The sequence below is a fragment of the Apteryx rowi genome, unplaced genomic scaffold (assembly GCF_003343035.1).
Source record: "Apteryx rowi isolate R43461 unplaced genomic scaffold, aptRow1 scaffold_2, whole genome shotgun sequence".
Lineage (NCBI taxonomy): Eukaryota > Metazoa > Chordata > Aves > Apterygiformes > Apterygidae > Apteryx > Apteryx rowi.
Window position 1 is genome coordinate 8569508 of NW_020448307.1, and position 14028 is coordinate 8583535.

Here is a 14028-nt window from a genome sequence, read left to right on the forward strand (position 1 = left end):
ACCTCTATTGGTGGAGACACAGTACGGGTTGTGACTACGCTGCTGCCGTCTGCACTGCAGTCCCCATTACGGATGCAGCGCTGAGCAGCTTATTTCACAACTGACTGAAGGCAAGGGCATAAGCATATGTGTGTGTTTGAGGCTATTCCTTTCATCTTTCAAAACTGATTTGGGGGTTGGCAGCGTAGAAGGTTCAAATCAGGAAGAGCCRCTCACTTAAATGGTCCCTGCAAAAATAAAACCAGTGGTTATTATTTTCAGAGGGCCAACCTACAGCACAGATTCGGGCAGAGTTAAATCACGGGTTAGCCCTGCCCTGTATAAAAGACTAGCTGACGTTTTAGCCACGTTCCTAAATTGAACTGTTTGGCCTACCCCTGCACTAGGGGAGTGTGACTTCAGCACTGCAAATGCAGAAGAATATACGTGGAAATGCGGTAATTACATGGCTCAGTTCCATCTATATCTCAAAACTGGACTGTGTTATTACTATGCCAAGGGATAACTGTGAGGTAGCGAGGGAGAAGTGACAGCGGAGCTGGGTTCTTAAAATAGAGAGGGGCTATTTTGCCTTTTTTTCCCCAGCTGTGCTCACATAAATCTAGACTCTAGTTCAGACGTTGCAGGCATTCCACTCGCTTTGGAAAAAAATCGGTTATAGCTGTTGTGAAATGAATGTTTCTCTCCCCTGGCTGGGCTGCTGGACTGAGAGAGAGGACGGGGGTGCGAGAGAGAAGCTGATGTGTCTTCAGCCACCCTGAAACAGCTCCAGAAGTAATGTTTAATCAAAGCGAGCTGGCATTTGCCTGTTGAATTGTTATCAGGTTTGCTTAGTCATTCGTGTGTCCTCGTGTTGCAGGATGGAGAGCAAGGGATTTATTCAGCTTGACATGAGCTGCTCCCAGCCGTTAGCATTTCCCCAATAGCTGGCTGATCTCTCCATTTCGCACTGGTAAACAAGTCACCTTGGGGCCAAGGTCCTGGTGACCCCCTGCGCCGGAGGTTTCTTGTTAGAGCGCCGTGAGACGCAACGCAGACAGCGAGGCAGCTCTCCAGCCTCTTGCAAGGGGCTCGGGGGCAGGAAGGGGTCTGCCTGCTCTTTGCCTGCTGCTTTGGTCTCATGCCACCATAAATAACCGTAAAGATCCCCAGTAAACTCCACCAGGTTCCTATAAATAGGGTTGGAGGCTCAATAGACCGGCTGAGGGGATTACTGACATTTGAAATCGATTCCGGTCGAAGTCTTTGCCCCCTCTTGCGATGGGTCTCCAGGAACATCCGCTCTGAATTTTTAGGCTGTGTGTGGGAGGAAGAGCAGAGGTGTTATTTGGAGTGGAGAGAGGGTGGCTGAGTGGGGGAAGAATGGATGTCTAGTTCGTGCGTGTGTACGTGCGAGGGAGAGAGACAGACAGACAGACCAAGACAAAGAGAGCGTGTTGCTGAATGCATGAGCGAGAAAGCCGGAGTAGGTGTAGCCATAGAAACACTGTGTGCTTAGTAGTAATGGTTCGGAACAATATAGCCCCTGTTTCGTTAGCCTGGGGGAGCCAGAATGTTTCAGTGAAATCCTGGCTCTGTGCTTGTGTGCATCTATCCCATGGCACATGCATGCACATCTTACACGTGTCGGTGGCTGCTGGTAAATACGTGGGTGTCCATGAGGACAGAAAGTGCCTGGATAGGTAACAGGGTGCTGTTTAGAGAAGGATATCCTGACCGGAGAGGAGGGCTGCAGTGAGAGCCCCAGAACTGAGCAGGGGCAGCAGAGCGGTGGCAAGGGAAGCGGCCRAGCGGAGCAGGTAGAGAAAGGGGGTGATGTTTCACGGCAATAGCTAACCCTCYCAAAACGTGCCTGCTCCGCTGCGGGAACAGAGCAGTACTGTGGAAAAAGCCTCTTTCTTTCTGCAGCTAGAGGGTCTGTGCATGGATGGTTACAGGGTGGGTGGTGGGTGTTCTCTGAGGCTGTAGCTTTATGCTTGGTTTAAGCTGATCTAAGTCCTTGCTACTGGGTCACGTGCTCTCCCTCGTGCCAATATCAGCTCTCGAGTGATCTGCCAGATTAGGAATCTGATCCCTCTGAAAAGTAACCCCACAGAAAGGGAAAAGACAAACAGTTTCCAGCTGGATCGGTTCCCTGACTTGGCTGATGCTCATGCCAACAGAAGGAGGAAGGTAGGGGCAGGAGTGGGGAGAAAGTGAAAATGCCCCTTTTCTTGGCAGTTTGGACTAAAATCAGCTTAATTACAAAACCACCGCACCCCGAGTCTCTACCGTCTGCACAGAAGAAGCCGGCAGCTGGGATGAGGAGCCTGGTGAGCTAACTTTCTGCCCAGCGAGGTATTGCTCTCTTTGCTGAGGGCTCAGCGGCAATGTTGGAAAGGAAAGCAGGCCAGTAATAGTACAGTCCCTCACCTCAGACTCTAGGCACAATTTGCACAAAGGCTCTTAATTATAAAGGATCTGAAAGGATCATTCACACTGATTGCTCCATAGCTCTGGGGTTCCCGGCTGGCCTGGGAAGCAATCAGGGTGGTGGCAAGTTTCTGTACATTGGGCTGAAAAACGTTCAGTCTAATCTGGGCTAGAAGGAAAGGAAAAATCGTAACGTATCTCATAGAGCACACAACATGCTTCAGGCTGCATCTTTTAAATTGAAATGGCAAGCTGAAAATTTGGGGTCTTCTTGGTTGCATCTTTCTGGAAAGGAAAAATTCTACTGGAGTTTTGTCTTTTTGATACGCTCCCTGTTTAGACATTGCCACGTCTGGTCTGTTGTCTGGTGAACATGCAAAATGGATTGGTGTCTGTGCAAATCAAACTGACGCCACCCGTGCTGGTGATGTGACACAGGGTTGTTCTGCACATGTTCGGTGGCTGGCAGATCGCACCTACCGAAGTGATAGGCCCTGAGCGCTGCTGATAACAGAAGGCTACTGAGTTGCCCAAATTGGTCGAGCTGGCAGACCCACGCTGGTACGTGTAAGTAGTAAACCAGGACATGGGAGGCTTCAGACGAAAGAGATGGTTTCTTTGCTCACAGCACCAAGCCTATTATAGTGAGCGTGCAACTCGAAAGTCATCTCTTCCTAGGCTTTATCTCAGGCTGTGGTTTCATCTTAAGAACGGTTTGGTGCCAGTCGTGGGTTTAACTACCCCTGCTCATTCCTGATGCTCTTGCTGGGACGCACTCCCTCCGAGCCAAAACGGTGCGGTTTGGTGAGGCGCTGCGTGATGTAGGGGCCCGTTCCCTGATCGCCTTAGCAAAAGCCTGGTTATAAAAAAGAGCGTTAAAGTCAAAATGATTCTTTAACCTGGTTCAGGGCTTGGCCCCACAAACTGCTGTGTGGGCGCAGGTGGGATAGGCAGGCGGGAAGGAGCGGCAGCAAGTGGAAATAGCCATGGTGGGATCCCCAGCAGCTCTCTTTGCGCCCCCAAACCTGGGCCTTGCGCCGGGCCTTGGCTGCTGCGCCCGTGCCTGGCTTTCTGCTGCTTTCCCGCACTGTTTCTGCGCTGGTTTTTGTTCCTCCCCTCCCTGCACGCTGCAGCCCAAACCCAAAACAATAACTGGAGCAAGCCTCTGGCTGCATACTTCCAATTCCCGAGCCGAGCAGCGTGTGGCTTTGCTTTGGGTGGAGACGTGCTCATGCTTGAGCCTGGTTTTACTCCTGGATGAAGCATAACTGGCATATTTGAGCGCTTCACGGGGGCTTGTGCCGCCGCAGCAGCAGCGGTGCTGGTGGGGAGGTCACGCTTCCATCAGTGAGACCCATTGGGCTGGGAGACCTCCAAGGTGAACCCCAGCGCCTGCTGGACACGAGCACGGGCTGCGTGAAGCCTCGGCAGTGTCTAGCATGGGCAGAGAGGTAGATCAGGTAATGTTAGTATCTCCCTGCTTGTGCTAAGATTATTATAACTGTGTAAGATTATTATAATTGACCCCAGTGCATGCACTTGTGCAGTTATACCTCCTATGGGAAGATATCCAGGTATGTGAGGATTAACTTAAACATWTGTAATGTCAAACCCCTGTGCATGTGTGTTAAAGATGTCACACTAGGGAGCCTGTTTGGTTTGTTGGTGTGTGTGAGAATATAATGGACTCGATCCAGTAGTTCTAACTTGGACAAAACTTCTGAGGAATGGATATAATCAGAGATGGGATCTCTGATTCTAGCCTCTGCTAGTTAATGGTAGGTTTGAGTTTGCCTGGCCTTGCTGTGAAGTGAGCTGTGTCTTTGTGCTGCTGTGAAAGCTGATTTTTTTTTTTTAATGTCACAAGCTTGGGAAAGGTTTTCTAAGGGATAGTACAGAGACAGGACCTTAATTTCTTCTGAGCGAACAAACGGCAAATGTACTGCTTTGAAATGTCACTGGTTCCCCTATCAGGAAAAAATGAAACAAATTCAGGGTTGGTGACAAAAACAGTGCATAGAACTTCAAACTCTTGTCATCTCTTACGAGAAAATAAAAGTGCCCTAGAAGTTTATGTAGGGAATAATAAAGCTGTGCTTGAAACAGCCATTCAAGAAGCCCTGATGATTTAGTGGGCAAAGGAAAGTCCTTTTTCCTGCTGTTGGGAAAAAAATACCATGTGTGAAACAGATAACTTTGTTGCACATACCTCTCTCTAATTGGTACATTACAAGAACACTTCACATCCTCTTCTCTGGGAATGGGATTTATCTAGAATTAATCCCCCTCATTACTCACTCTCCGGTAATGGCCACGGGCAGGGAGCAGAGGAAGCCACCCTTCTCCAGCAGCTGCAGCGGGGCCCCACCCGGAGGCCTCACGGGAGGCTCGATGTGCAAAGCAAGCGGTTCTGACCCACAAACCACTTTCCCAGATCCTAGCGTGGCCTCGCTGAAGATGTTCCCGCCTTCAGCTCTGCGCCCTGCCTGCCTTCTTGATATTCCCAGCCCTGCTGCAAGGAGGCCCCTGTAGCCGCTTCCTAAACTGTGAACGCTTACGCTTATAGCATTTTAAGGTAACCAGTCACCTAATTTGGGTTTATCTTTGAATATTGGGTTGTAGACTGCTCTTCAGTGCCCCCAAGGGATATCTCCACAGGCAGGTGTAGATAGACCCAGGCTTACTCTGCTCATCTCCAACCTGACTCGGTGGGACCAGCTCTGTTGCTGGCCTTGTAGGCGTTAACAGTGTAGCAAATACTGTAATTCCAATCTAGATACTGTCTGCATTCTTCAGTGCTTCCTCTCCATAGCAGAAATAACAATAGATTTTCTCTTGCTTTGTTTGTCATCTCTATTTAAGCTGTTAGGCTGTACCACAAATTACTATCTTATACTCTATGTCTCTGCAGCAGTGTGACGGTACATGGACCCCATATAGTCCATCCAGGATGTCTTGTCCCCACACACCATTTGAACAGACATCAGGCTTAGGGCAGAGGAGAACTCCAAGGGGAATTGTCTAGGGCAGGTGATGTCCGGGCGGAAAGGAGCCCAGCCTTCCTGCCGTGGGTCCAGGAACAGGTCCAAGGGGGCTGCTTTCCAAATCTCCCGGAAGGGAYAAGTATCACATGGCACGATGGCAGGGATTTTCCTCGCAGACTTGCTGCTTGTTGCGGGTGGGCTTGCTGCAAGTCATGCCCTGCCTGAAGGCACTGACAGCCAAAGAAATGTTTTTTATCTCATGGGCCTGCTGGCTGGGGTCTGCGTATGAGCCTGTCACATGGGCCCTGTGGTTGGCTTGCACAACTGTTAGGGTGGAAGATGGTCTGGATGTGCTCTTGTACCAGAAATAAATAAGAAGAACCATATTTGTTCTCCCCAAATAAATACATTAATCGGTTAAAATTGGCTTAAGTATTCTCAGTATGAGGGAACACTTCCTTCATCTTTATGTCATTTAGGAAAAACTGTATGTGGGAATGACAGCTCTTATACTGCCCCTGAAACCCCATGAAATGATCTTGTTGTGTGCAGAGGGTCACAGAGGACAGGGTGGCTGTGCATGGATCAAAGAGTGGCAAACCCTGCCAAGAGTTCTGCATCTACAAATTGGGATGTTTCCTTGCTTCTTCACTGAACTACCCAGATCTTGTGTCTCTGGGAGCCTTGGGTTGGATGCTCCATGAGGACAGATGTTCTTCCAAGATTTCCAGTACTTTTTGTTTCAGATCAAACCAGAAATAGCACAAGAACAATCTTTTGTAGTAGCTGGCACTTCCTGGTCCTGGCTGCAGTCACAATGCAGGCGAGCGGAGGCTGATGCTGCAGTGAAACATGCTGAAGGGAGTGAGCTGGAATTTTCTGAACCTTGAAAAAAGGGTTTTAAACTGTATGCCAGAGTTTGTGTTGGTTCTGCCAGTAATTCTCCATCCTGGCTTTAGGAACCAGAATTCCAGCTGGGGTGTGTTACTTAARGAGAAACGGGTTGCTAGCGATAGAGTCTGGCTCAAGACGTGTATGCTTTTTTGGATCAAGATCTCGGTGTATATTTTCAGGCTAGATTCATCTGAGTGAAATGTGTTGAACTCACCCCTATGTTTCAGATGATCTCTATGCTCTGGAGAAATACCGATACAGATTTTGCAGCTCAAGCCCAGGCCTTCCCAAGCTCTGACTTTCACCGGTTCTCTTGTGCAGCAAGAGATGCAGCTCTTTCCCCTCAGTCTTCCCTTTCACCTCTGATATCAGCAGCATGTAGCAGTCTTGTAAGAGTGTTTCAGGTCAGCAGGTAGCTAACAGCTGAGGTAGCTTCAGTGGATAAGCRACTCTGAAAGAAACTCCCCTTTAGGAGAAAGGAGGCTATTTACAATACTACATAAGTGGAAAAAAAACCCTTACCCAAATGCAAACCACAGATCTTCTCCAGGGAAAGCTGCCAAGAGACACACCTTAAGAGCTAGTATTGGAGGCAGCTGGATCCAGTGCATTGACTTCTGATATTTTCCTGTTCTTCTTATGGGTGTTTCCACATGTTTACAGAGACATCCTCCCATGCACAGAGTACTGGCAGAAGGCTYCTGTGTGGGACATGCAGTTCTCTGGGCAGACACACACTGGTACTGCACAAGCAATGCAGTGCACACTTCCCTTCTCCCGCCTCAGAGATGTCACCATCCCTGATGGGGAGAGCCTGTGCTCCCATGGAGATGGCAATATTGCTCTCAACTGCACACCTTGCATTATTCAGGAGACCTGGCAATTTGTCTGGCTTGTTAACAGATTGTGTGTGGTTAAGCACATCTTTTAAACCTCACAGTGCTCCTAATCTCTATCTGTAAAATAGAATAATGATGCTGGTGTTTGGATGAGCCCTCCTAGCATAACGTGAGACTGCCATGATCTGAGGAATGAGACCCAGCACAACCTTTCTGTGGAGATGGCAGGTTGTAGCAGAGGCTTTCTTTGATCTATCAAGATAGTCTGTCACCATCCTTTTGTTTCTTGGCCAGAGAAAGGCATTTCATTTGCTTTCAGCTTCCATCTCCATTTTCTAAGCACTGAACCCACCATGGTCACTTGTGTGGTCCATCAGGACAGCCAGTTGCATAGGGAGACCTGTGTGCTCAAGTCTCCCTATTTGTGAGCTCAGAAAGGTTGGCTGTAGGTCCTGGGCACAGCTAGGTGTTCTGGAAATGCTTGAGAGCGAATATACCAATAATCGCTATAGCTAAGGAGGCAGCAGCTTCTCAAGCAAACTAAGAATTTGCAGTGACCATGGGTTTGTGTGTATGTAAGCTTTAAGCTAGCAGCCTGGGGTTTCTACTTACTTGGTACTCTGAGTAATGTGGCTGKGGTGAGGTGAACCTCAGGTTGGGCTGGCAGCTCCTTGCAAGCTGGGAAATGCTCTCATTCCTAGTTCGTGTTGGCTTCTCTACTACTGCAGCTCCACAACTTTGCTAGACTAAAACTAGTAAAGATGCATATCCTCACGTAATGATTGCCATGTAAATATACCCACTCTTGGGCCTTTTCTGTGCTAGATTTTGACAACTCCAGGAAACAGGTTAACTTCAAGCAGTGCAATGCAACACAAGATGCAAGGCAACATTTCTCCTGTCCTKTAGCCTCTCCTTAAAGGATCCTGCCTCAAAGTGTGGTGGATATCATCATCAGACTTGGATTTATTCCCTAATAGCCAAACATTTTTAACAGCCTAACAAAAGGCTTCAGTACTGAGACATCATGGTTGGTCTTTTCCCCGTGTTTTCTGCAAACATATATGGCTGAGCCAGATTCCCGCTGGCAGGTGCGGGGAGGTATATTCATTTTCCTGAGCTGCAAAAGCTGCTTCCCTCACTAAAGAGCTTTGCTAGGGGAGAAGCTGGCTATGTTTCCAGCCTCCTTCTCCCCTGGGGCTCCTGCCAGAGCAGTTCATGGGATAGTCCTTCCGCTCTGGCCATGCCCACTCCAGTCTCCTCCATCTGCTCTGGGACCACGTGCATGACCAGTCCTCACCAGAGGGGAGGTTAAGACTGCCTTGTACTGTTAATTTTGGCAGCTTTTTTCTTCCCCCCTTTGTTAGTGCTGGGAGCCCTGCACCCTGGCTCTCATTAGCAAAAGCTGGCACAAATTAAAAACAAATTTAGCCCTGGTGTCTGTGTTCTTAGTGAATTTCACCTCGGCTGATTATTTTTATGGCTTGTTGACAAAATGGTATGTGCGTGTGGGGAGTCTGCTGCAGGTCCCTGGAAAATGCCAAATGAGTCACTTTGGGAATGCTAAAACACCCCTAACGTCCCTCCATGTGGAACACGCACATGTGCCGATACTTGGGAGGCGACGGGGAGAGAATAGGGCATCCACCGCAATTATTTGTCTCAATAAATGCGCGYGTGTGGTTTTTCTGGTACGTGTGCTCTCGCTGCTTTGTCGTGATAACTGCATCTGCTGTTTCGGCTCATCATAATCAAACCTCCCCCCGTCGCCCCCTTCCCTGAGTTGCCAGGCAGCGGACTGATGGCTCCACCGCCCATTGGGAACCCATTACTCAAGTCATCTCGTGCTCAGGATTATTCACATTCTGCTGCTGATATTTACGGTCACAGCTGCTAAAAYGGTGTTTGCAAATTTATGCTGATTTGATTAGCTAGTTTAGTCATCATAGCTTCTAAGAGCAGGATCTGGCCATAAAATTGCTTTCTGCTGCATGTGACTCGTTAATGGYGTGTCACATGAGAACACAAGCCTCCGAACAGCGCAGGGGCCAGGAGAGACCATATGGTGTATCGAGACTCCCCCTTACCATCTCCAGAAAATTTTATGCCCTCTGCAACTGCCCTGCAGTCAGAGGATTATCAGCTCTGTTGAGCCATGTAACCATTCATCTACCTTAATGATATATCAGTAAGCTAACAGAGTTTTCAATCAAACCACCCCTAAATCAGCCACGCCACTGGATGCATCTAGTTTCATAACTATATGTCATCCTTTGTCCCATAGGCAAAGAGCATCATTGAATTCTTATCCCTGAGTACTGTCCTTCCATGCGACCACAGTGATTGCCCAGAAACTGCTGCCAAAACATCTCCCTCTGAGCTGGATACCCTATTTACTAGTCTTTGGCATAGAGCTCTCCCATTACCAAAAGCCATTTAACTTTCTTCTATCAGTCTGGGCTTTAGATTTATTCTAAAATGTTATGAAATTCAGTTCAGAGTTTCCTACATGCCTCTGCTCCATGTTTGGGACCACAGCACCAGGAGCCTTGCTGAGCTGGAGCTCRGAGGACCCCGAGTCCCCACGCTGCCGCCTTGCCGCAGAGGTCAGTCTGCCATTTGCGGAGCTATCCGGAGCGCAGCAGCAGCCCATGGATTTGTGCTGCAATGATTATATCCAGCCTACTCTGTTTTTGTTTCCATTGGCTGTCCCTTGAGCAATAGCTTCCACTTAAGTCAGTCATTTTGTGTTTCCCAAGGAACCAGCCCCAGTTATATTTTGAACCTCTTCTTTAAGCCTCTGCTTGATGGATTTGGGCACGGCTCACCATCTGGCATTATCTGTGGGTGATGGAGTTTTCTCTGTGGCAGCCACGACAGAAATAAACTTACTCCACCTTAAAATCCAGCTCACTGCCATTAAAAAAAAAAAGGCTAAAACCTTGTTTTCCCCCAGAGAGGTTTCTAAATTACTGCCACTACTATAGATATGTTTTAACCATCTGTGTAATTCTGAACTCTCCCTAGATTAAAAGGAAGCATTTGTTTAGCAACCCAAGTACTGTGTAAGGAGTGATGTGCACTTAATATTTTTAGGGTTACTTTTGCATTTGTAACGTATCAATTCAGCCTCTCCTTGTAGTGGTTTGTGTACGCCTTGACTTGGAAAGCAGTGTTGTGGTAGATCTGCAGATGTATCCTCCAGCTGAACTCCGTCCTTTTAACGGTATCCAGTCTGTAGCTTGCCATTTACCATTTCACTGCCATTAATACCGTTTCAAAGAATCCTTTCAGAAACAGTTTTCTCTTTCTCTTCATATGACTTTTTTTAGGTCTTCTTGAACAAGTGCACTTACATACTGCCATGCCTCAGGTTTCTTCCTTGGTTTCTATGAGCTTGTCTCTTATTCCCTGACCCCCAGTCCTTTCACTTACTTTTTCATGTTATTCTGGCCTTCTTCCTGAAAAGTGCTGCACATGTTACCMTGCCTGTGGCCCTAGCCTGGCAGTCTTCTAGCAGGATATAAAGCAGTTGCTCATCTGAGATGTTGACCTTAGAGTTTCTCTGACTGTAAGACACCAGTTATGTTGGACCGCCCGCTCCTCCCACGTGGGAATATAAATGCAAAGGTACTAGATTCAGGATCTGGTTATGCAATAGGTGGAGCTGGCTTCCCTCACTGCCATAACACCTCTGTAATATGCTCTAGCCCTTTTGTACCGTTAAATGTTTTGTAAATCAGCAGTGTACTGTGTTGATTCCAGGGACTGAATTCAGGACGGAGGAGCCTTGCTGGGGCCGAGCCTAGCGAATTCATGCCTGAAGCCCTTGGACATGTTTCTAGGAGGCCCTGGCAGGGCCAAGCACAAGTTGTGACGGCCAAGAACCTTGAAAAAGGTAGATCTGTTGGTGCAGATTATTCTTGTTCACAACTGTTTTAATCTACAACCGCGAGCTTTCTCTTCTGCTGCCTGCAGTGCACTAGGTGACTGGATTTGGAAGCAAGACTGATTTAGAGTGAAGCAATGCTCCCCTCAATCCCAGTTACATCCCGTTGCTGACAATTTTCAAGGCYTCCTTCCCTCCCGCTCCGCGGGTCCGAGGTTCCCACGGCCGGTCACTGGGGGCAGATGGGACCAGCGGTGCTAGGGTCCTCCAGAAGGAAGCAAGAGCATCATCGCAAAGTGGGACGTGGCCCCTGCTTAGTGCTGGCCACGTGTGACATGAAGGTCCAAGGCTGTGTCTCAAGGAAGCGGGCCCTGGCTCTCTGTTAGGGGGAACGTGCCAGAGCAGTGGGGAGTGACAGAGGAGGAAAGAGAGGTCGAGSAGATCAAATGCTTGGTTGAATTTCTGGAGAGGGTGGCAGATGAAAGCGGAGCCAGCATTTGCAGTGGAAATTAGTTCATTAGCAGATTACGTTTGGTTTTAGGAGAACTGTTCTAAAGCGAAATAAGTTGTTGTAGTAAGCCTATGTTTCTTTAAACACTGAATTCTTTGCTTTTAAAGCATTTAATATTTTGGGGTGGATATATAGCTCATGAAAATGAGGAATTTTCCAGCATTTTTAGGAAAATATTTAACCTTGATGGTTGTCATTTCATTAAAAAAAGGCAGGTGTAGCCTTCATCCCTGCAATATGGTGAAGACATTGGCCTTGCCCATGGGCAGGATCTGCTGCTTGAGCCAGGGCCTTGCCGTCCTGTAGCTGCAGTGTCCCTGTTACCCAGCCTAGACTCCCTCTGCTAAGGCACTTCAGTCCTTGGGACTGTGGCATGGCTGAAGGAGATAGTTCAGCTTTTTCCAGACGAAGGAACAGTTGGATCAAATCAGACGAAGCAGGGGAGAAAAGCAAAGTGAGGGTTTGGCAGAGTCCAATCACCCAAGCGTTCCTGCTTTGAAAAGTGCTGCTGGGGCATTTAATGACCACCCCCCCCCCCCCAAAAAAAAAAACAGTGGGGAACGTGGGCGCTTCTGTGCCCGTTCAGCTCCCTGACTGCATGTCGACTCGGAGGTCTGAACTAAAACTGTTTATTCTAAGTTGCAAGACTCCCCTCCTGGGTCAGAGATCCGTGTGGCAGTCGATTAGCTGTTTTTAGAAATCCTCTCTTTGATGCCTTCATTTTGTTTCATTTCAGCAGAATGTTTTGTTGTTTCTTTTGGCAGAAAGCTTTAACACCTTACTCAGGGCTTTGCATTTTCTGCCCTGAACCTCAAACTGAGGGCAGAGGTCAGATTTCAGAGAAATACGCCCAGATTTGCACCAGGTTTTGATCACGCTTATCCATTCTGCACAGATTGTTTGCCCATATGAAGCGATTCTCCGTCTTGCCCACATTACCATTTCCTGATGAGCCAGTGTGTTAATTTTGTGCTCCACGGTTCTCTGCTCCCGGGCCTCTGCTGGCACCACGGCTGCCTTCCCTTCTGTTGAGCAGCCCCGCGCTCCCGCGCCCTGCGCGCTCCTCGGGCCCCCTTTGCTTAGCCGATCCATCCCCCTTCCCCGGCGAGTCCGGTGGCCTGTTTCCTCCCCCAGATTTTATCTAAGGAGAGCCTTTTGTATCAGCTCTTTAATTAAATAGGCGCACTGACTTAATCGAGACATAGAAGCCATCTCACAGAAGCTTGCTGGCCCTCCTGCGAGCCGTGTCCCCCACTTGGGCTGATAAACTCAAGGAGAAGCTGCCCTTTCGAGCCTCGGGAAGACTAAATACCGAGCCGAGATGTGATACTGCAAGGCCGCGATAAGAAGGGACTGAACTGCGAATGCTGACCGCATGGGAGGAGCAGAGGGAGAAGGGAGCTCTGGTGGCRGCAGCCGTGATGCCAGATGTGCCACCTTTTACAGAGCCATCCTCGCGGCTCCGGGGAAACAGGCTTTTCTGCATCCCGGCGCAGGCACAAGCACCGTTTCACCGYGGATGTGCGTTGTAATAGCAGGGATGTAGGAGCTAGCGGGGGGAAATGCCGGGGAAAGATAGACTCGATTAAAAATAGAGCAAAAGTCCCCAAAGCGCTGACACGGTTTTGTCAGACGGGCCTTATGACAGACGATTCTTGYGAGGGTTTGGTGCTCTGGGGAAACGCGTCACCCGTCGTCATCACAGGGTGCAGGGCAGCAGGAGAGACGCAAAGAGTGGAATAGGCCAGGGAGGTTCGGGCCTTTATGGCCCTTACACAACTGAGGTGGCTGAAAAATCRAAAAGAAAATTGCATTTAAAATATTCCTGCTTGCTCTTTGCAACCCAGACGTTGTGACAGCCAGAAGCAGGAAGCAAAACCATCTCACTGCTACCTATTCCAAGCGCTCAAATGCTATGACTCAGCCCATCTCCTTTCCCCCTAAAAGTCAGGAAAACAGTGCGAGAACCTCCTCCTCTCTGCTCAAACCGGGACGCCCGACAGGTTTCTGAGCTTCCAAGCTTCGCTCTGCAGCAAGGAGGGCCATACATGTATTTTTAAAAACAAGGTGGCAATACATTTGCCCTCTCCTGATTCCAGTAGCTAGTGCTTTAAGAAGCATCCCTCCCACCCACCTGCCCCTTCAGCGCACCTAAAATGTCATGAGTGTTTCAGTAAACCCACAGGGACTGGCAAAATAGCTGAACAGAAGCGGCACTGTGATACCATGGTGATGGTTGCTACTGAAAATCCTTCACGAGGTAGAAACAAATGAGAAAGGGAGCCTGCTCCATTGGCTGGGCTGGGRAACAGCGCCCGAAGTGAACAGCCTAAGTGGTGACTGCTAAATTTAGATTTTCCAGCTCCCGTTCTCTCCCCGCCACCCTCCCCTGTCCTGGTTTAAGAGAGCACGCTGCTTTTTGTGCCGTGTGATCGGTGCTGGCTTGTGGTTTGTTTTGAATCCCTCCAGCATGGGATTCAAATGGGCCAAATGTCTTGT